Below are 21,658 nucleotides of genomic sequence, written 5' to 3'. Positions count from 1 at the left end.
GGTAAGTTAGTGTAGATTTAATGAACTATATGGAGTATTTCTTGAATCTGCTAGTTATGATATTAATTTCTGCAGGATGATTGTATTCTACCAATAACACTATCGGAACCTTTTTCTTTGCGTGGTTTTAAAGCTCATTGTACTTTTTGGCCCTTCATTCTCCTCTTTACTCCCAAAAGAATGCACTATGAGATATTTGTAATATTTCTTTAATTGCATTGCTCATTAGCAAATGTACATTTAAGTAAATACGTGTTTGAAGAGGAAACTTTTTTTGTTCTTAATGATTTCATCTTATCTGGGTCATTCTTCTTCTTTCTGTCAGGAAATGCTGTTGCGTTTCCTGAGGTTAGAATACATCTTGGTCACAGTGACACATTTATCTTGTATTTTATGATGTGATCTTATCACATCCCATTTCTCTTCTCTTTCCTATTCAACTCTTCATCCGTTGGTGACATTCCTGACACCAGCTAGTGGCATAGTAATACCAGGGCCGTGTATTACTGCACACCCTTGGCAATTTTAAAGGGTAATATTTTGCTTCTAATGTACAGTATTCTTTTTAGCAGGTTATTTCTGGAGGGAAGAGACATTTGTAATTATATCAAAAGCAGTAGTCATCAATCACTTCAGATAAGGGAAATAGCAAAAATGGCTTCCTTGAATAGCGTTGCGTAAACGTGAAACAAACAGGAGGCGACACTATATCCTTCTGTCTTGGCCGCAACAGTATAAGGAGGCGCAAAGAAGCATTGATTTGTCCTTTGTGTGATAGTGACAGACACCTTTGTATTTGCAGTTACAGCTTCTGTAGTTAAATATATATAAAAAAGCATTTTTCATCAACTTTGTCAGAACTGTAAAAGGAGAGAATGCGGTGCGGTTCCAGTGTCGAACATGTTACAGCTCTTTGTCATGTGTTGGATTTAAAAATGTGTTTCTTCCCACCACTTCTTCAAGGGCCAGATCTTCAGGAAGAAATCTGCTGCTATATAGGCAACCCAAAATGAAGGACAGACTTTCAGAAAAGCTCAGTAAGCAGCAACTCCAGATATGATTAAAGATGAATTGGAGTGCTGCATAAAATCCGCTGAGCACTTTTGAGAATCTGACTGCTGGTTCTGGTGTGTGAATAGGAATTGAAACGTCTGGCTACAAGTTGCTTTAAATCTAGTGTGACATCATTTTAATCAACTAAGTTTTTCTACTGCTTGGCGTTTTTGAGTCTCCAGTGAAAATTTTTTTTTTGCGCTACAGTTAAATGGGATCAGTTTACTTTTTTTTTCCTCCCACAAAGCTGACATTTTAAAATTTCAGCTCAGTAGTGCCAACAGAAAGTTTTCAATACTCAAATAAAATGTAGTTTTCTTCCTTTGCTGTTTCTACCAAGAGGCATAATATTGTGTAACACTCATCCTGAGTTTGGCTGGATTCCAGAGACTTTCCAGAAAAAGAAATACTGGTAAAACCCAACAACTGCCATATATAGCAAGATACTAAAGAAAGACTTGTGTCCACAGCAGCTGAAGTGCTCTATATGCTTGTATAAATACACTGTAAATGCATGGGAGGAGGTTTCATGGATTGTTTCTCTTTGACTTTCCAAAGAAACTTGGCTAGAGTGCGTTATGTGGATGCCGTTTTGGCAAACGGAGTCACAAAACTATTTACAGAGACTGGTGGGTTCTTCCCCCGTGCCCTTAATCCTCCTTCCTGTATTTAAAATTCCCTCAAGTGTTCTGTTTTGTTCCTCTATAAAATCTCTGAAGTCCAGTATTTTATTTTAAAGGGACAGCTTCAAGAATGAGCTTTCTCCTGGCTGTAAGTTATACATGGTTACTTGTTAAGTGTTTTTTAAATTTAAGTTAAAGGAGGAAGCATGCCACTTACACTTCCTCTTTTCTGATGTTTCCTGTGGATTCCAAAGACTCTATTCCAGGTGTCTAAGAGGCTGGTGCAAAGTATTTTTGCTCCCTCTTAAAACTCTTCATGTCCTCCTGAGGAGGAAAAAATCAAGATGACTTTATTTTGCACTTCATGCTATATGGTGTAAGTAGAAATAATGGTTTAGGGATTCTGCTGTATTTTATTCACTGTATATATAGTGGAAATGCAGTAGGGTATACCCGTAGAATTGTATGGACTCCTATAAGGTTTTATCAAAAATGAATATAATGCATTATTAATTACACTTTTCAATTTGTTACTGTTCACTGTAACTCTAGCTCCAATTCCCATATCATTCCTAGTAATTTGGCGCTTGTGTGCTGCCTTTTCTGACAGAACATGTGCCTGAGTAATTTTGGTAGAAGTGGTGTCACGATCTGGAGTGTGGGCTTCAGGCAGATACACGTATCCTTGTAATCTGCTTTTGGATTTAGCTGAGAATTCAAGTGGAAGAGAAAACTGTTATGAGCTGATCAATTACACTGGAAATGAAAGAGTTAAGAATGAAAACCTGATTGCGGAGCTGAAATCTCAAATTGAACTTGCGGTCTCCTGAGAGAAAATGCCATTCAGCACCATTGCACAGAGTTATTTCATTCTTAATTTTAATTGACATGTCCCAGAATGCAGCCTTCTCTTATGAGTCCTTAGAGGGCAGAGATGGTTTGTGAGTTGGTGTGTCTACATGTAGGCAGCTTACGTATTTTAAATTCAGATCATCGTTAATTTCCCTTTTGATATCAAAATCTTTCCTAAACAGCTTGCTCGCTCGCTAGGCTTGTGACACGGGAATGAATCCTTCCCTCAGTAAGGTGTTAGTCATCTCCTGGGATTTCAGCTTAATGACCTGAAGCTCTTCCTTTCTTGCTGTGGATGTTGGCTGAAGAGGTAGACACAATTCTTTCATGGAATTACTGGCTCCTTGCCTAGTGACAGGGGTATCCTGGGGGAGTTTGATCACAGAAATGTAATTATTATAGTCAAAGTTGCATATAAAAAGGGGGAGGGGGAGACAGAAACCTGCGCTGGTGTAGCATCAATTTTTCATTCCTCTTTTGGATTTGTCACAAATCCAGTTATTTGTAAACCCAACAGTAGCAGTAGAGTTGGGCAGCTCCATCCTGAAATAGCTGTGGGAAGTGCAGAAATTGGCCTTTTAGTTTGAGTTTTTGAGTATTATATCTCTTCAACACTGCATTTTCCATCTATATTTTTGTTCGGTAGTGGGATTATCCCAGATCTCTATTACCATTCTTAACTTTTTTGTCTTTGTTTTGTATCTCATGTACATCAACTTTAAAAGGAACACTTACAGACAGCAAAAAGCCTGAATGGATGCAGTACTCCTGTGAATAATGGAAGACTTGTAATCCAGCATACAGACTTGTGATTTGTAATTTGTTTTTAATGTATAGATGACTGGATGAAGACAACTGCAGGTCAATCTGCTAACTGGGGAATATTGGAAGTTTCATTAGTCTGGACTTTGGCTGCTGCATGTGCTTATGACAGGTAGGGTTAGAAGTACAGGTTTAAACACCTTGAAAATACAAATTTCCAGGAGAAAATTTGTTTCTAGTTATGTTTTTCTCTGGTTTATTGTCTTTGTATTCGCAGCTGCTTTGGCTGATACAGCTTTTTACTAGCATACAAGATAGAGTAGGCAGGGTTTTGGAGAGCAGAACCTCCGTTATCTCTTGAATTTTTTGTAGAACGTCAACTCGATCGCAGAAACCGTGTAATGTTTGTAGGGTGGTGGTGATCAGATTTTTTCCCCTCAGCGTGAGAATGTTTCATTTTATGAAGGGACGCCCTCAGGCTTAAAGATAGTAACTGAAGTCTTCTCAAGACTTCAGCTTTTTATCTAAAGTCCACTGTTCACCTTTTCCAAAAAGATCAATTGGCGGTAATGTAGGTAGACTTTACAGGAAATGACAGGTAGAGGATATTATATGCTGCACTCCAATTAGCAGGAAGGGATAATTTTTCCCTCTGAGCATAAGTTATATGTACAACAATTTATATTTTACCACTTGAAGTAAGTGGTTTTGTATTGTTGTTGCTACTTTATCAAACTTTAAGCTATTCTGTGTGAGTTCCCTGCACGTGCACTCACCCATCTTAGTAAGCCTGAGAGTTGCTCCTCGAATAGGGTTCCTCCCTTAACAAATCTTGCTGCGGAATGGAATTGTCCTGCAGAGGAAACTAGCTAGAAAGGGAAAAAGAACTAACCGAGAGGCTTAACTTTTTCATGGTTTATTTTGTGATGGGCCTTGAACACCACTGAATGAAGCAGACAGAGCACTCTGTTTTTGTTTGTGACCCTTTGCAGCTGGTGGCTCAGCCATAACATACAGAACGGGCACAGTTAAATGCAGTGTTCCAAGTGATAGATTTAAAGATGCGATTGAGAGCGTGGGTCACGGCCGCTCTTCCAGTTTGCTACCTATAAAAATGCCTGTCCCTAGGCAAACATTACTTTTGTAAACCCTTAGCCGGAGCCTGTGGTCTCCATCAAATCTTTCCGTGAATCTTGACCTGTCAGGTACCTATGCCTAGAATGTCTCCTGCAAGCAAGCCTTCCACTGCGATCTCACTAGTAGGAAAGTGAATTCTACTTCTAGTATGCAGCATCAGTCTTGTAGAACTTGCTTTTGTCTGAATTTCGTCTGCTTAGCCTAATAGTTAAGCACGTAACTACTGGTTGTCTTTGGCCAGGTGCTTCTTAGAAAGAATCATCACTTCTGGCTCAGTTCTTGGTGGAGCTGCTGGCCTGGGGTTGAGAATGGGAAGGGAAGCTGGCTGCTGACCGAAGCTTTGTCCCTGCTTCCTTTCATGAATAGCTGCTCTAACCTGAAGGATTGTGTGACCCAGAAGAGGAGAAACTAAATTTAGTTCAGTTACCTGATCTTCTTGTTTGGGGATTCTGCTTCCTTTTAAAAGCTTCTTGATTGAGTTTAAGACAGGTGAATTTAAAATGTTGTATTTTAATGTGTTATGTTCTTGTACAGCTGTCTGACTGCCTTAGCTAGAGAAGGGGCTTTATCAATTATTAAAGCGCAGTCTTACTTGGTTTTGTCCCGCTTCGGTGCAGAAGTTCCTGACTGGAGGTAAGATGAGCGCTTTGTTTTCAGCAGAATTGTCTCTCTTGTGTACATCTCAAAAACCTAAAAGATTGAGTCTGTTAGTGTACCTATGTTTGCTTTAAAATTTGCACAAAAACTCTTCAGGCTCTGTACCGTAAAAATTTGGAATGTTTCTATGTGTATATGCTTTGGTGTGTTTTTTTTTTCCCCCTTCTTAAGCTTTTTCTCTTTCTCTCCTCCTTCCTCCACAGATACTTGTAAGCTAAAGGTCCAGGGGAAAAAACATTGTTTTTGTACAGCCTATTGTTCAGTCAAAGTGCATATTATCAATGGTCACATGCCTTGCTTAAATATTTTATAAGGTCAGTGGTACTGTAGGCTAATCCTGCCTTCTTTCTGTTTATCTGATTGTGCATTTCCACTTATACCTAGCTAGTGATCCAGACGGGCTTGAAAAGTGTAAGCTTTTAGCAGATATTTGATTTCAGACATGCTTTGTTCTGAACGTTCCCTTTTGTTGTGCTCAAATGACAGAGTGCTGAGTAATAAGAGAAACTTTTTTTCTCCTGTTCTGAGTGTACAATGCTGAACTAATCTTTTATCTGTAAGGAAGGGTGTCTCCTGTCCCCTTATGCCTCCAGCATGAGGCAAAAGCAATGTAAGTTCATGTCAGTAGGGTGAAGCATAAAGGCAGGTTTTATATACGCGGCTTCAGTTGTAGCGGGGTGGGGAGTACACAGGGTCTCAGACCAGGCGTGCTGTGAAATCAAAGCAAGTCTCGGTGTACAGTAATAATGTTTCAAGCAAATGACCGCAGAACTAGTCTCTGGCAGTCAACAATTTAAAAAAAAAAAAAAAAAAACTGAAGCAAACGTCTAGATACTAGATCAGGGAATTGAACTTTAGTTGCACTTGTGTTTTGAATAGGACAGGGTCCAGCAGTGAGAAGTTGGTGCCTTTGTAGTGCTGCCTAGAGGTGGAGGCTGCTCCTGGTGCTGGAGAGCTTTGTTCCCCTGTCTCTGCGCAGGGCAGGAGAAGTGTCTCCGGTGCTCTTCACCTCTCTGTAAAGTCAGTGCCTTCTCTTTCACTTGCAATGGTTTTTAATACTACTGCCGCTCTCTTAGCGATGTGTTTTTGACAGGAGCTAGATAACTTTCTTACTTGGTTCTTGGGAGTTTGGAGCACAGCACCTTCTAGGATCAGGCCACAGGGGAGGAGAATATATTCTGAGGAGGGGGAAAAAAAAAGGAACTATTTGACAGTCTTTTCCTGGGACTGGCTGGAGAAAGGTCTGTACACTTTCTCTTTCCTGCCCGAGTGCAACAGTACAGTTGACTGCTCTTTTGGTCCTTCGGGCCTGACCTAAGGCAGGAAGTACTTGATATCTTCGCAGACAGTCTGCTCTCAACTCTTCAAGTTCCCAGTCAGTTTTACAGACGTTTAGAGCTTTGTTACTAAACGTGGACTGGTCTATTTGCAAGCTTGATGGATGTTAAGACTCCTAGGTGTGGGTCCACAGTGGCTAAAGTTGCCTTCAATACAGATTATCCTGATTTTGTGTGTGTGTGTGTATGTATGTTAAGTTTATTTCTTATTAGGGTCAATGAAGAACTATTCTTGTTACTCTGCTAGGGTAATTACCCTGGGGGCAAGTGAGTGCAGCTTATTGTTCAGGCTCAGACTCCAGAGTTTTGCAAGTCTCTGGAGACAATGGCTTTCACATTTCTACTTTCCACCCAGCCAGACAGATTCAAAAGAATAGATTTTTGGTTCTCTGCTTAGTCATAGTTCTTCTAGGAACATCATGATATCTGAAGGCAATTTAATTTACAGGAAATGTATTCAGCTTCTTGCAGTGTGTGCATCCAGAAAATTTGAGTAGATAATTAATTGGAGGAACTGGAAATTAATTGGGAGGGAAATCGTTGCTTTAAAGATGTGCTAAATAATCACTGTTTTACTATATTTAACTGTCTATTGAGGTAGTCTAGGATCTAGAGAATGTAAATCACTACAGGCTGGTGCTCCTTATTTTAGAGAGACAACACAATAAAAACAGCCAAATTTCTGTTTCTGTTTTGGTAAAACCCTTCTAACTCTAGATTTTTTTCTCAAGTGCAGAAAGGAGTTAGCTGCTGGCTCTTGAGGAGTTTTGGGAGCTGCTGGATTCCTGCTGGGTAATATGCTTTTGAAAGTTTCATCTTTCTTCACTGTAACTTTCCAGAACTGGAAGCTATCCCCACCAGTATAGAAGTACTTTGTAGCACTCTGGCCTGGAGACTCTGCTGTTCCTCAAAATTCAGTGATGTTGTTTGAGTAACTGACTGTGGGAGTGGTGTGACCCTTCAGGAGAGTCCGCTACAGCTCCTGACAGGTTGTCTTTGAACAGCAGAGGAATCAATAGCAGTGGCAAGAAATCTTGGGGCTCTCTCTAAGGGTTGCGAGCAGAGAACAATCAGGCATGTGAACAAATGTTTCCTCGGTTTTACTCTGGACGTTGAAATGGATACCCAATGGTTACTGCCACCAGAATTTGACATGCTTTGAAATCACCACTGTGTGGAAAGGCTAATGCTGGAAGCAAGCTAGGAACCTGATAATGCTGTTCAGGGTGACAAATGTTTTGAGGAACTTCCTTTTGCTTGATGTTGCACCTTCTTTACGCTACAGAAGGCCTGAAGGGTGACTTAAATCTTCTGAATTGTCCATAGCTCCAGGCTCTATGTTGTTTTTGAGCTGCTACCAAAATCTAATAGCAAGAGGCTGTTACAAGAAAGGTGGCAAAGGCACAGCAAGTGATTTTGTGGGTTTTTTTTTTTTTTAATTGCTAGTGCTGAGTTGAATTTTCATCTACCTAGTGATAATGGTGCCTCTCCTGAATTCAGTCCATCCTTATTAGAGAAGCCTAACTGCAATGTGATGAATGAAGACTGAATGCAATGTATTGCATTTCTGTGGCTGACAATATCAAGGATCAATTCAGTGAGAAATTAGTAGATATTCCTGTACTGCAACTACTGACTTAAAATCTAATTGAGGACTGTGCTCCTCATGAAGAGGCTGTGAGTGTCAGCTTGTGGTATATAATAATATGGAGACAGCCTGATAGAAATGATATGGGACTAATTGCAGTCAACAGCAGTGTAAAGGCTAAACATACACAGAAGCATGACAGAGCAGGTATCTCAGTCTGAGAAACATGTTGCAGACTTGTAGAACACAGATGAAAACATGGTTTCTAAACCACAGTTGGGACCATGTGATTAAAGGTGCCTGCTTTAAGAGATTTGATTTGCCAGGACTGGACCTCAAAAACATGTTCTCTAAATAAGTCATGTCACAGGCAGAGAATAGGGAAGGCTTGCAGTAGTGATTGATGAAGAGATGGATCAAAAGGAGCCTTTGAAGAGAGGTTATGGAGTGCATGTTTTCATGCTTTGGCCTCTTAGAGCAATTGTGCTGGTGGGATTGCAGAATAGTCTAAAGGTGTGCAAGGGGCAAACTTGTAGAGACAACTTCTTTTTTTAGGCCATCAAATGTAGTCTCTGGGAGCGGAGATGAGAGAGCACGGGCAGGCTTTCAGGGCATCTTAACTTTTTCTGGTCACCTTTTAAAGATAACTTTGAAAGATGGAAATGCATTCCAGAGGTGTTGTCTGCAGTTGGATATTGAGATACAGGTAAAAGAGTGCCCAAGGGTTCCTGGATGCTGTGCTCTGCAATGAAGAAATAATCTCAAAATTGCACTCGCTTATCCAATGGAAGACATTAGTATTTCTGTCATTTGAGAAGTATAACTTTCAGACCGTATCTGAAAGCCTACAGAAAGAGTAGGGGTATGCTTTAAGCTGTGAGCAGCAGGTGTTCAGACGAATTTCACATTTCATCCGTATTTGGACCATACTGTTGTGGGTTTTTTATTGAATCAATCCACAAATCTAATTTTGTAGTTCACAAGTTCATTATTTGCAAGTTGGAGATCAAACGTTGCTCAAAACATATAGTGTGTGGGGAGGTTAATATCTCTGTGATTCTTCTGGCCCTGCTTCAGATTATGGTGTATTAATTTAGTGATTTGGACAACTGTGTTGTAGATTGAGTAGGTATTTGGTAAACAAATTGTTCCAAAGTCTTCCAACTCTGTTTTTATGTCTGTATTTACCTGTCTGGTGGGCAAAAGGAAACTCTTGGGTCTTTTTGCATCTCGTGGTAGTAAAGCAGCACTGACTGAAGTCAGTTTATTTAGCCCCAAGTAAAGGTAATTACTGTCCATGCATTTACAGCTAGCTGCTGCAGGTTTCAGTGCGGGGGAGACGATTCTGAAAGCCTTTATGGGGTTGTTTTCTAGTTGGTTTGCCTTAGGTGGGAAGAATCTAGGGAGGAACTGGAATGCAGATTTATACTTTCAAAAGCAGCAGGATATATTTTGGTGGCTAAAACAGTTCTCCGTATATCTTTAGATGTTGCTTTTAAATGATAACCTTTGGTCTGAAACATTGGAAAAATACTTCTTCAATATTTTTGGCATGTTCACAGAATTTTAGTCATAGCCTATTTAAAAATTTTTTTTTAAAAAGTGAGCTTACCCTAAGCTCAAATAATACTGTTAAAAAGAATGAGCTGTTTTGGAGGAATGCTTATTTATTTCATGCATTTTGGAGCAAACTGAATGCTGATTTTTTTTTTCTATAGGTTTTTTTATTTGTCTCCAGAACCCCTCTTTTTCTTCCTGTGGGATGAAGACTTCTCTGTTAGCTCCCTCTCATAGGTATGCAACATGGAAATCCAAGCAGTGTCAAGTTATAGGATGAAATGATCAGACGTGGATGCTTTGAGGCTGGCTGCTAGAAAAAACCATTCTGGTCTTCCAAAGATGCTCTACATTCTGCGCCAACCCTTATGCTTAAATTTCACACTGGAAGATTCATAGGGGTGAATCTTTCTACATACGCTTACTGTGAGCTAAACCATTAATTTTCCAGATGGAGCGTTTCTAAATCTCATAGCAACTGAGCCACAGATCTGTTTGTTTTTTCTGTTGTGGGTATAGAAGAAGGAAGCTCAAGTGATCAGCTAAGGGAGAAAGACTGAAAGACGCATCCACTTTAGCTTTTAGGAGATGTCATGGTTCACTACTGTTTGTGGTCTTTTCAAATAGATTGTTTATGGCTTCCATTTGGATTTGTTGTTTTATTTGTTCTTTCTTGTTCTGGGAAGTCTAACAAATTGGTTGTGAAGTGGTGGTTCTGTAGTTCTTTTGATCTGATTGTAAAGATCTGCTAGAGAAACTGCAAACAACATTACTTTTAGTGCGTCCACTTAGAGAATTGTGAGAAGGCCTCCATGTCTGCACTTTGGAACTCTTTCAGTTAAAGACAAGGACCAAATCTTCTAAAATTATGTATTGGAAAAAAGGTATGGATGGGTGGGACTCAAATCTCTGAACAGCTAAATGACAGGTGGTGTTTAGTGTCTGTCTGGAAGCCTTGAGTGGTTTTATAGTTGGCAGAAAGAAACATGTCCCTCCAGGGGCTAATTCGTGGGTCCTTTCTGAGGCTCCTGAAGCCTTGCTGTGGCTGAAAGAGGAATGAATGACTCGTTACCCTTCAGAGCTGCTTGTGTCTCGTTGTGTCTCGTGCATCCCTAGGCACCTCTCTCCGTGAGGCTAAATACGCTGACGTTGCTGCTCTTTCTCACCAATGCTATGAATGGAATTAAGGGCAATTTACTCAGGAGCATATGAAACCTCGTTAACTATGTGTGGATGTTTGGAAGAGCAGAAAGGTTGGAAGACTGAATTAGTAGCTCAAGAAAACAGTAGGTGGTATACTTTAGTTATCGTTTCTTGTGGGACTGTGAAATTTCTTTCTAGTCCGGCAGAGTTGGAAATAGTTTGAACGCTGCTGTTTTGGGCTTCCTGAAAGTAGTCATGAATGAGTGAAAATGCAAAATGCATATATCCTGATATTTCACCTCCTTTCATCTGCATTGCAAAGAAAATAAAACTGCATACTTAATAGGGTTTCTGCTTTGCTCTTTATCAGTTAGTTTAATTATTGAGGAGCTTCTGTGAATGTGGATGTCACCAGGGCCTTAAAGTCTAAGGAGGAGGAGTTTTTTCTTGAATTTAGTTAACCAGCAAGTGCCTATATGAGGATTTTTCTCCCCCCTCCAAGGTAAAGCAATGTCTTACATACTGCTATAGAGAGTGGTAATAGCTCTGGATTGACTACTAGAGCACAGAGTTGTGAAGTATAATTGGAAATGAAGACAGAAAACTCAGCTAAGTCCTACTTTGTTATTGGTGAAAGTAAGAATTGAGAAGAGATCAGTCTTGTGTTTTCAACTCTGAAATAGCACCACTGGCATTAGGAGTTTGGTTTACATAGGTGATAGTGGTATTTTCTTTAAGGCCGAATTCCATGTTTTGTTCTCATAGAAGATGCACAGTGACATGTATCTTTGTCATAGAATAAAACGTTGCGTTGTACCTATCTGATAGCATATCTGGTAGACTTTTTGAATGAGAAGATGGTGGTGGTTGTGTTAACCAAAAAGTTCCCGAGTCACATTTTTCAGTGCATCTTTAATGATTTTGGACATCTGTCGTGTCAAGGCCACTTTGTTCTCAACAGATGGTTATTTCAAGGCCCATCTCCACAGTGGGCTTTAATGGATTCTCACTGAAGTATAGGACCTGTCAGGTTGGCATTGGTACTTTAGCTGCAGGGTCACTATGAGTTCAAATTGGAAAACCTTAACTCAGAAATGTCTCAATTAAATTAACCAAAGCTAAAATTGGATCAGAACTGCTCTAAGCTTACAGAGGCAAGATGTGATCTCTTGTCATTAGCGTTTTTATATTTAGAGATCACTGTGGAACATGGAAGGGAATAACAGCAAGATCTTTTGAAATAACCTGGAATTGTAATAATGGTAAAATACAGAGTTCTGTAACAGCCAGAAAATGGAAGACACGTTTCTTCTGCTGCAGTGGGTGCTGTGTCTATGTCAAGTCCATTACACTGCTTGAGTAGCTTAATAGCTAGAAATAGTTGACTACTCTCCCCTCACCTTTGCCTCTTCCAGCATCTTACTCTGTGCTCTATGCAGAATAGGCATTGCATATGAACATCAAACTGCAAGGTCAAACAGGGGTTCTTGGAGCATAGCGTGGAGAAGACTAAGCATACTTGCATATCGTTGTTTTGCCATGCCTGATACACTTGTTGGATGCAATTTTTGCGTATCATTCTGACCCCTCTCTCCTTAGTACAAAAATGCAGAATTAGGTAGCTGTGGCTTTTATTGAAGACAAGGCCAGAGTTAATGATAATGTCTGATCTAGTAGGTGTGAGTGCAGGAGATGACCAGAGGCACTTGCCTCATAAAGATGTAAATTAAGTACTTAGCAGCTACTCTTACTCAGCTTCTGATAGTTGGAGTCAGAGCGGTGGTACCTCTGTGGTTGGGAATAGAGTGCCTTGAAGGCACGATTAAAAAAGCCCTTGTGAATAAGAGGGCTAAATTGATTGCAGCCTGTCTAGAAAAACTCCAGTGTTTTGGTTCAGAAAGTGAGACATTTGCTTGCAACTATTGCAAACTTCCATCTCTGCCAATTGGTGAATGCAGTGCTGGAGGAGCGTTTTTGTAGAGGGAGTTGTTGTATAGTAATCGGAGAGCAAACATTTGGTAGTTCAGCAGTATGGTTGAATACACGCCAGCTTTTAATTGTGGTATGCGGATCCTGCTGATGTTTCCAGAGGCATTTGGAAAGGCAACAAATTACTTAGCCAAGTGTAGGAAGATCATTGTTGGGGAAATGCTCCCTGTGAAATTTCCAGAGTTTAAGGGAATGGAAAGCATTTTGTCTCCTTTAAATGTGACAGATGCTGATCAAGTGGAGAAATGTTGGGCTTTTTTTTGTTTCTTCCTGGAACTGATGTGAGCTTTCCATTCCAGTGGTTTTGAATAATTCCAGCTTCACTTTTCTCATGTGACATGAAGAGCATGTAGTGTGCGTGTTGATGTAACGGTAAGGTACCTTAACTGTACTGTGGTTTTTGGAATGTGGTCACTGGCATTGTTACTGCCTAGATTAATGTCTTTGTTTTTCTTTTCTCTTCTATGCTTGGAAGGTCTACAAAGAACATTAGAACCTCCTGTGCCATAAGGCTCCTTGTTTCTATTTATTTTTCTAGCTAAAGTACCTAAAAGAAAGGATCTTGGGCTGTGTTTTCCCTCTCTCTTCACCTTTCCTGTTGTCTCTCATTTTTATTAGACTGAAAAATTAAGTTAACAGTCCATAAAGAGAGAGAGTGAGTACAACTGTGGAAACCTATTGTTGAGCTTAAGAAGGGTTTGGTACTAGCTCTCATCTTGGGGAACCCTCCCCCAGAAAAGTGTCTTAGCATAGCTCTGAAGAACTGATTTGGCATACTGTGTGTGTTGACTACCATTACGAGAAGAGAATATCAGGAAAATTATTTTTTGAAGCTTGGGATGAAATAACCAAAGCATGCTCTCTTTCCCAATGAGGGACGTTATATTGAAGACTTACGTGCAAAGTCTGAGATGATACAGGTACTGAATCTGCCAATTTGAATTCTAAATAACATTCTAGAGTTCTTGAAAAACATAAGAAAGTAGAAATATAAAGAGAAAAGGTATATTTGGGCATCTCATCTATGTCTTCCCCATTCAGGGAACTGAACCAGGAGAGGTCCCTTCCCCTCCTTTGTCATTTTATCTCTAAGGGTTCGGAGTATTTGCTGCCGCTGGAATCTTTCTGGAAGCTGGGCAGAGTCTTCACAGAGCTGAGAGGAGAAGGAGCTATAGGAGTTGTTTGGTTTTTTCCCTTATAATGATTAGGAAGCCTGAGACTCAGCTTATTTCTGTTCCCTCCCCTGTAGGGAGGCAAATGAATAAAGGACAATCCTTGGGCAGATTGAATGTCTCTGAGCATTTTGGCAAAGCAGATAATACGTGCTCTATGTGGGTTTAGATTAACACAGGCAGTGTGCCAGGAAGCATGGCTCTAGGGCTGAAGATTGGACCTTTATCGGCATCTGTGTTGCCAACAATAGTGAAGCTTCCAGATGCTTATCCCCAAGTATTCACTAGGTGGTGAGACATGACAAGTGAAACATATGTAGTAAGCATTGCCTACAAAGCACAGATGTAAGGAGTTCTTACACTTGCCTGGAACTGAAGTTTGACCTGTCTCTGTTGGGTAGTAAAAAAAAAAAAAAAAAAAAAAAAAAGAAAAAAACATGAGAAAAACTTGTAGATAGATGTGTGATGCTTGTGTAAAGCAAGCCCTCCTACCTGCTTCTCCAATTCTATCTCTCCCTGGCAGATTCCAAAAGAAAATTCTCCAGTCATCCTCTGCCATCTCTGTCTTCCCTGGTTCCCCTTGGAGTCCTTTCTCCTCTGTGCTTTGGCCACCATCCTTTATTCTGCTCCTCCTTCATCTCTTCTATCCAGACTACTTCTTCCCCCAGATGGCCTTGCATGAGCTGAGTCTCAGGCCTTCCTTGTAAGCGTTGCTGTATCTCTCTCCTGTCTCTTCTGGATTTCATTTCTAGCTTTCCTTGCTGCTTCCTCCTTGGGCATAGGAAGGCATCCTAATTCCTTACAGGAGTGAGGAGAGGATGAGTCTGGGCCGCTGCCGCTAATTGCGTTGGTAAACATCCAAAATGCTGTAGACTTGGTGGGAGGTTGGGCAAGGGAACAAACCTAAAAGCTGGAAGTTAGGCTGGCTTAAAAAGGAAGTTTCACAGTTTCTCCCAGGCAGGTGGCACACTGCTCTTGTATGAAACTCTTCTAGAGCAGATCTTTTTTGTTAGCTGCTATTTTAACATTTGAATCTGATGAGAGCTTAGATTGTTTTGACGGTCTGTTCCTGTGCGTTGGTTTAAAGTAGCTTATTGAAGATGCTGTCCAGCAGCAGCAGTCAGGGCAGCAGCCTGTTGTTTTCTGTTTGGAACTTCTCATTTGAATATGAATAAGGCATAATATAGTCTACATATATTGCTGCATGAATTGTTGATTGAATTGTTGATAATGTCAACAACATTAAAGTTGCAGGTACCTTTTTCTTGTGTGCACCTTTATCTTAATTACATGAGTCAGTAATTGACTATGCCCCTGGGGAGGGATGTGGGTTTTACCCCTCCTCAGATGCAGTGGTAGCATTGTACTTGTTACAGCTGCTCTGTACCATGATACTCGGCCCTCTCAGTTTCTGTTAGTTTGTTTGGTATGTTCATCGGAGTGCTAACAGACACAGTTTTGGTTGCACAATTGGAGGTAGCAGTGTTAGGTCCCCTAACAGCTTGGAGTGCTGGTTACTCGAAAAGTGTATTTTGAAAGAGTAGGCAGAACCAGGAATGCTGCAGAAATTTCAGGTACAAAAGCTAAGGTTACAACCAAATCCTGATATTTCCTCTTTGCACGCAAAACCTCCTTAACAACTCAACTTCCTCTGTTTGTTCCCAGATTGATTGGGACAACTTCTGCCTGCAGCGCAGTTACCATGTCAGGGTCTTTCATGGGTCTCAGCCTTCCTCCTCTGCTGACCATAAGGAGAAAATGTGACTGATTATGACCTGGTGAGAGAACTGGATCAGTAGAGGGAATTGATGGTAAAGTTACTTAACTTGAATAGGTTCTTACCCCTAAACTCCTCATTAAAGTGAGCAGACACTAGAAATCTGATAGCTGCTCCTTGTGAAAGTGAGTAATCTGCTGAGGCTCCATAGTTTGAGTGAGTAATGCAAGACACTTTTCTGCGGGGCTGTCTCAAGGCTGTGTGAGGGAGTGATGTTTCTGCAAGTCTTTGAGAAAGGTAGGCTTATTTGAGTAGAAACTCTTTGAAAATCTTCTGAAGTTACAGTGATTGGTGTATCTCAAGCTTATATTGCTACTCTCTCCATACCTAGTAGGAGCTAATAAGGAGTTAAAGAGCTAATACTCAGCTGTAAGTCTCTCCTAAAAGTGGATTTGTTAACCAGTGAGGGTTCTTTAAGGGGGGGGGCGGGGGGGAAGGAAGGGAAGGTGGGAATGTTCATCCAATGCTCTCAGCTTGGTGCAGAAAAAGGCTTTGCTTACTTTATTTGAGCCCCTTTTGCTGTTTATTGAATCATTTCTGTCAAAATTTTTGTCCTTTATTTTTAAAAAAGGAACTTGAAGATGACTTTTGTGAATAATTTTTTCTGCGATGGTATTCCAGATTAGTTTGGCAATGTGCCTGCAGTACTGAATTTTGGGGCTACGCTATAAACTTCACCGATTGTTTGAAATTGATTAGTTAGGGTGCTGGTCTTGGCGTAATGGAATGTGAGCTTCATACGTATTCTAAAGCTCTTGGCGAGGACTGAATGGAAGTTACTCAAGTGAGAACTTCCCAATGACACCAGAGCCTGAAAATTGGCATTGTGCGTTATGCAGGCTTAGAGTGAAGCAGCTTTACTGGAATACAACAAAAAGACTATGTTCTTAGTGGAGGGGGGAAAAAAGTAAAAAGAGGCGGCTTTGATTGTTTTACGTAGGTGATTCAGAAACTTGAAGCTTTTTTTTTTTAAACATAAAGGCTATCAAAGCATTCTTTTGAACTCGCTAATGAGCAAGTCTTGCACTGCATTGATAGTTATCTCAAAACGCACACAAACTAAAATACATTTTTTAAATGCCTGCATTAGTGCTATTTCTTCAATTTTAATGCAATAAGGAGAAAGCCTAGATTTGCTGGAATGGACAGCCTGCATCTACACAAGAGATAAATGGCTCCCAAAGAAAAAGCTAGAAAGAACTTTTAATAAGGTAATGATCAGACACAAGCAGTAATAAGATGAAAAGACGTCTGAAAAAGGGTCTTTATCTGTTGTATGTTAAAGACCATATAGGGTATAGCATCAGGAAGCACATCAGGTTGCTGAGACAATGCAGCAGCTGGTGTGAGATATTTTGGTGCAAGAAAAAATGGAAAGAAATGGGAATGCTTCATGGGGAGAGGAAGTGGGAGATAAATCCAGTGACTATAAACCATTACTTCTCCATCTAACCTGAGAGCAAAGAAATGCGATTTGATAACCAGTCTCTGAGGTGTGCATATTATTACAGAGCGTTTGGCATGATTGATACAGAAAAGCTGATGGCTCTTGGCATATTCTTTTTCTCTCTCTTCCTCTCCCTCATTTCACAATTTCTATCTTGTTTGCTTGTAGGAAGGTTGTTTTGGCTGTGTCCTGTGAGATGTTTGATTTGAAGGTGGCTTGCAAGGTGTTTCTTTTACTCATAACTTCTAGAAGTATCCTTCAACATATCCTTAGGTAGAAGAGACTTCAGCTGATGCCTAGTAAACCACAGGATATCACTGTTTCTCAAGAATCCACCTGTTGTGTCTGTGTCATGCTTTAATTTGGAAGCACTGGTATGTGTTTCATTGTGATTTAGGCAATGGCACTTTTAATAGTGTCTCGTGATACGACAGAATCCTATGGATGGAGTCAGTGTTGCATTGCATGAAGTCCGTGGTGCTTGATAGGGCTATTGGATGCTTTTAAAATTAAAGGTCTGAGCCCCTGCTAATGGTCTCTGACTTCAGTTTTGCTGACATCATTTACAGCTTTTATATGCTCTTTAAAAAATGTTTATTTCTGTCATTTACTCTTTGATACAGTTCTATGGCATTACAGATATTTGCGGACTCTGTGTAACTCAGATACTTAGTGTGAGACTAAAGGTATAGGTTCATGATTCCCAGAAAGACTGGATGAATTTAAAAGAAAGCTGAAAAGCTTTCTCTTTCATCAAGATGATCATCTTTTTTTGCTACATCACTTCCATATGCCTCTAACTTCTATATGTAAAGTGAACTTCAAAGTGGAGAGGTAGCCTCATGTGACTCTTGAATTCCTGGGTTAAATTTTTCTTTGAGATGGCAAGAAAATGCTGTCCTTGGTTCTTTGTAGACTAACTCTGCTAAGTGATAAACCAAGCCAAAGAAGGTAAGTGACAGACATCTCAACCTTGTCTATTTTTGAGCAGGCTCAAGATGCTTCATGCAAATAGACTAGTATAGAAGAAAATTCATGGAGGAAAACATTCCTCATCCAGAAGCCTGGTGGTGTACAGGCAAATCCTTAGGAGTACGTTTAGGCTACTTGGGGAGTTCTTGTTCTTGTTCTTTGTGTGGCGCTCAGATACTGTGCTTCAGCTCTGATTTGCTGTTGCCTTACATCTGTTTACAACTCAGCAGGGTGAGTATCAGTATTTATCCAGTCAGGTCTAGCATTTTATGCCTCCTTAAGAGGCATAAAATATAAGTATAAATGACCATTTTAGGGGCAGCAGTACTGAGAATTGGGAGAAGTCTGGAGGGATCTTTGTGTATAGTAGACTCCCATAGATGCTAAAAAGAAAACACTAAATACTTATAAAAGGTCCAGAGTGCTTATTAGCTGACAGTGTTGCATTCTAGTTTTTATCTTTCTGTTTGAGAATTAGTGGGTGTATGTGGAATTCTGTAACTTACTCACATCCTGTAACACTGGAAAATGTTCCAATTTTCTCTCTACAGATACATGGCTATAAATTTAATGTAATGTTTAAAGAGAAAATAGGCCATAAATAACTGAAGTTTTATTTTGAAGTATGTGTGTCTGGTTTGCAAGGGCACTGCTGTTTGGGAGCAGTAGTATAATGCATCATTAAGGGAGTAAATTATGGATAGGCTTTTTTAGCATAGTGAAGAATTATGTGTGTTTTTTGGCTTCAGCAAGTTGCTGCCAGGCCTTTCAGTTTCTGTTAACGTTAATTTTTGTGTGTGGCTTAATTTGGTTAATTTTCCATTCTCTTGACATGCTGATTGATTCCTGTGTTTTCCTGAGTAGGCACAAATGATAGGATTCCCTGCTGTCAGCAGGCTGTCTTCCAGCTAGCCTTTTTAACATTTATTTTATTTTTTTATTTTGGAGGAAATGTATCTTTGCTAGGTTAGGAGGAGCTTTGTAAGACCTGTTCTGTTACTTTATGACCAAGCACTACTTCTGCTCAAACCTGGAAACTAACCAACTGATGACATGAGTGACGACACATAGTGTTTTCATGAATTTAAATGCCAGTCTGAATGTCACTATTAAAGCAAAAATGAAGTTGAGTCCTGGAATTGGTGTTCCATCAGAAGTGAGACTGTATTCAGGGAAACATTATTTTCATTAGCCTCCTTGTTTGGTGTTTACCTCACTTAAAGACCTGACTCTAGCCTTGTTCTTGCAGCTCAGTACAGGTCACAAAGTTTTGGGCTCGCAAAAAACTTCATTTTCTAGGCTCCAAAGGGCTGTCAAAAAAACAGCTTGTGGCTCCAATGGCTTGTAGGAGAAATCCTTCCAACAGTTCTGTAAAGGATGAGATACTTTCAGGGATAAACTGTATTTATTTCCAAAAACCATGTGTAGATATCGTCAAGGCTGAAGCCACGCATCCTATTTGTTAGGAGCAGCAGAAGGATTATCACTGTTGTACTAGTACTAAAGAGGTCAAGTTCTCTTCCTTTTGCCAACTTTTTAGCAGAGCAGCACATCTCCAGTTCATGGCTGTGCCCACATGATACGTCTTTCCGTAATAGAAAGCTTATAGAATTACTGACCCTCTCTCCCTGCTTCTGAAACTTCTTGTAAACAATGGAGCCCATTTCTCTTAACTTCCTTAACTTTTAAAGATATTTTTATTCCCCCTCACCTTCTGTCTTCCTCCCCTGGAGGTAGCCCAAGTGTTTTAGAAAACATAGTCAACTAGAGCTCAGTGAATAATTCAACTGTTGCCTGAAGTGATAGTAAAAAGAGGACGACCCATTTAATAAATCAACCAGAGCTAAAAGCTCTGTCGTTTGTAAAAATGTTCATCTGCCCTGTCTTTGAACCATCTGAATTTCTCTTTTGAAATACATTTTTCCTCTCCCTTTGGATTTGCCTACTCTGGAAGGGTGCCTTCCCTCCTGCACTATGCGCAGTTTATGCTTGCAAGTTGTTTCTGTTGAGCAGATCTCTCCTCGGAGAATACTAGGGATTGTGGCTGCAGCACTGTGGGCAGTTGTGAACTGATCTCTCCATCCACACAGTGCTTCTATCTAGCTGTGCTCTCTTGTGGTCACGTCTTTCTTTTTTTTTTTTTTTTTCTTTTTTTCTTTTTTTTTTTCCTGCTAAAAACTTAGGAGATACTCTCCTATGTGAGCCACCAGTGTTGCAAGAACTTCTCCAAGAACTGCTGTTGTCACTTCTGGGGTTCCCTGACGATTATCAGCTCAAGAAGTAAAGATATTTTAGTGGCTACTGATGTATGCCTTTTGGAAAAATGGCCCATCATTTTTAAATATACTTTTACTTTAAATGAGTAAGAATTCTCTAAATGCTATTTATCTTGCTGCTGAGGTGCAGCATTTCATGGTGTGTGGTTGTATCCAGCCTGTTGAGAGAGATTTAATAAATCAGCTTTTCAGTTTTGGCTCAGTTGAAAAACTAGTGTAGTGATCAGTTAAAGACTCTTACTGCATGCCTTGAAACATCATGGTCTTCTCTTGTAGGTTGTGTACTGGTTTGGAGCATGTTTTTGAGCACTACATCTTACAAACGTTTAGCTTTAAGTTCCGTTAGGGTTGCTCATTGAGGAGTGGATTTCGTGTGTTCAGGTAGAAAAAGGTCCCCGAGACTACTGGGTTATAAAATAAGGCAACTGCTGAATGGTGGCAGCATATACTTGGATACGGGCTCTACTTCAATCTGTGTATCTAGGCTCATGCTGACCGTAATAGGTTACTGAGCCTTGTGCTTCAGAGGCCACTGTGGTTGAATGTGTGAATATTTCTGTGTATAAATTGGTGGTTGTAGGGTTAAAATCGAGAACTGGATATAAATGGTCTATTTGCTTCTGTTGCCTATTTTGACTGGAGAGTTGAATTAGCAGGTAGGCTGGGTACTATAGTGTGTTTAAACAGGACTGAATAGGAGGTTGCAGAGATAATCTCCTGGGGACAGGACTTTGAGGTTGACATGTTCTGGCACTGAACCCCAGCAGGCTCTGCTATTCCTGTGATGAATGCTGAGGTGGCAACTTTTTCAATATAATCTTGTACACTTTGAAGCATCCCAAACCTCTTCCTTAATCAAGAGGTAGAGTGCAAGGAAACATCATGCTTCATCATTTTCAAGAGCTTTTGGCTATTTTTATACTCCTCTGTGTTTATTTTTTGTAAATGGCTTGATTGCTTTCTCTCTAGCTGTAAGGCAAAAAGCTTCCCGTTGCAGCACAAGGCTTGTTCCCCCTCCCCTTTCTCATAAGTCTATTTGAAACTAAATTAAAAAAAAAAAGTGTTTTCATTTGGTCCTCTTGAAACAGTTATATTTAGAGGACTTATTCCAGACATAAGCTGGATGAATAAATAAAAAGTAAGTCTGTGTTTTCTTCTGCCTGTCCCTCCTTTCCAGGTTGGAATCTCCTTGATATATTCTTTAATGTCCAGTGTTGATGATCCAGGAGCTTGGAAATGACCCAGGTTCAAAAGAAAAGTTGACCTAAATGGTCTAAGACTTAAATCAGAACAAAGAAATTCAAGCATCTCATGTC

The 21,658-nt window shown here is 40.1% G+C and overlaps 1 protein-coding gene across 29 annotated transcripts in view; it reads left to right on the top strand.

The window, feature by feature from the left end:
• The window catches only part of ARVCF (ARVCF delta catenin family member), a 305,859-nt gene that overhangs the window by 152,506 nt on the left and 131,695 nt on the right, over positions 1–21,658 (top strand). The window contains exon 1 of one of the 29 annotated variants that reach the window (XM_068911522.1): positions 3,403–3,462. The exons of 27 other annotated variants lie outside the window; for them this stretch is intronic. The gene's annotated coding sequence lies outside the window, so the exon portion shown is untranslated. Of the gene's footprint in view, positions 1–3,402; positions 3,463–9,781; positions 9,804–21,658 lie in introns of those variants that run through there. One more of the 29 variants, XM_009666728.2, reaches the window with a different exon arrangement.

The sequence above is a fragment of the Struthio camelus genome, chromosome 17, assembly GCF_040807025.1.
Source record: "Struthio camelus isolate bStrCam1 chromosome 17, bStrCam1.hap1, whole genome shotgun sequence".
In the NCBI taxonomy this organism is placed as follows: Eukaryota; Metazoa; Chordata; class Aves; order Struthioniformes; family Struthionidae; genus Struthio; species Struthio camelus.
This window is presented reverse-complemented; position numbering and strand designations above follow the sequence as displayed.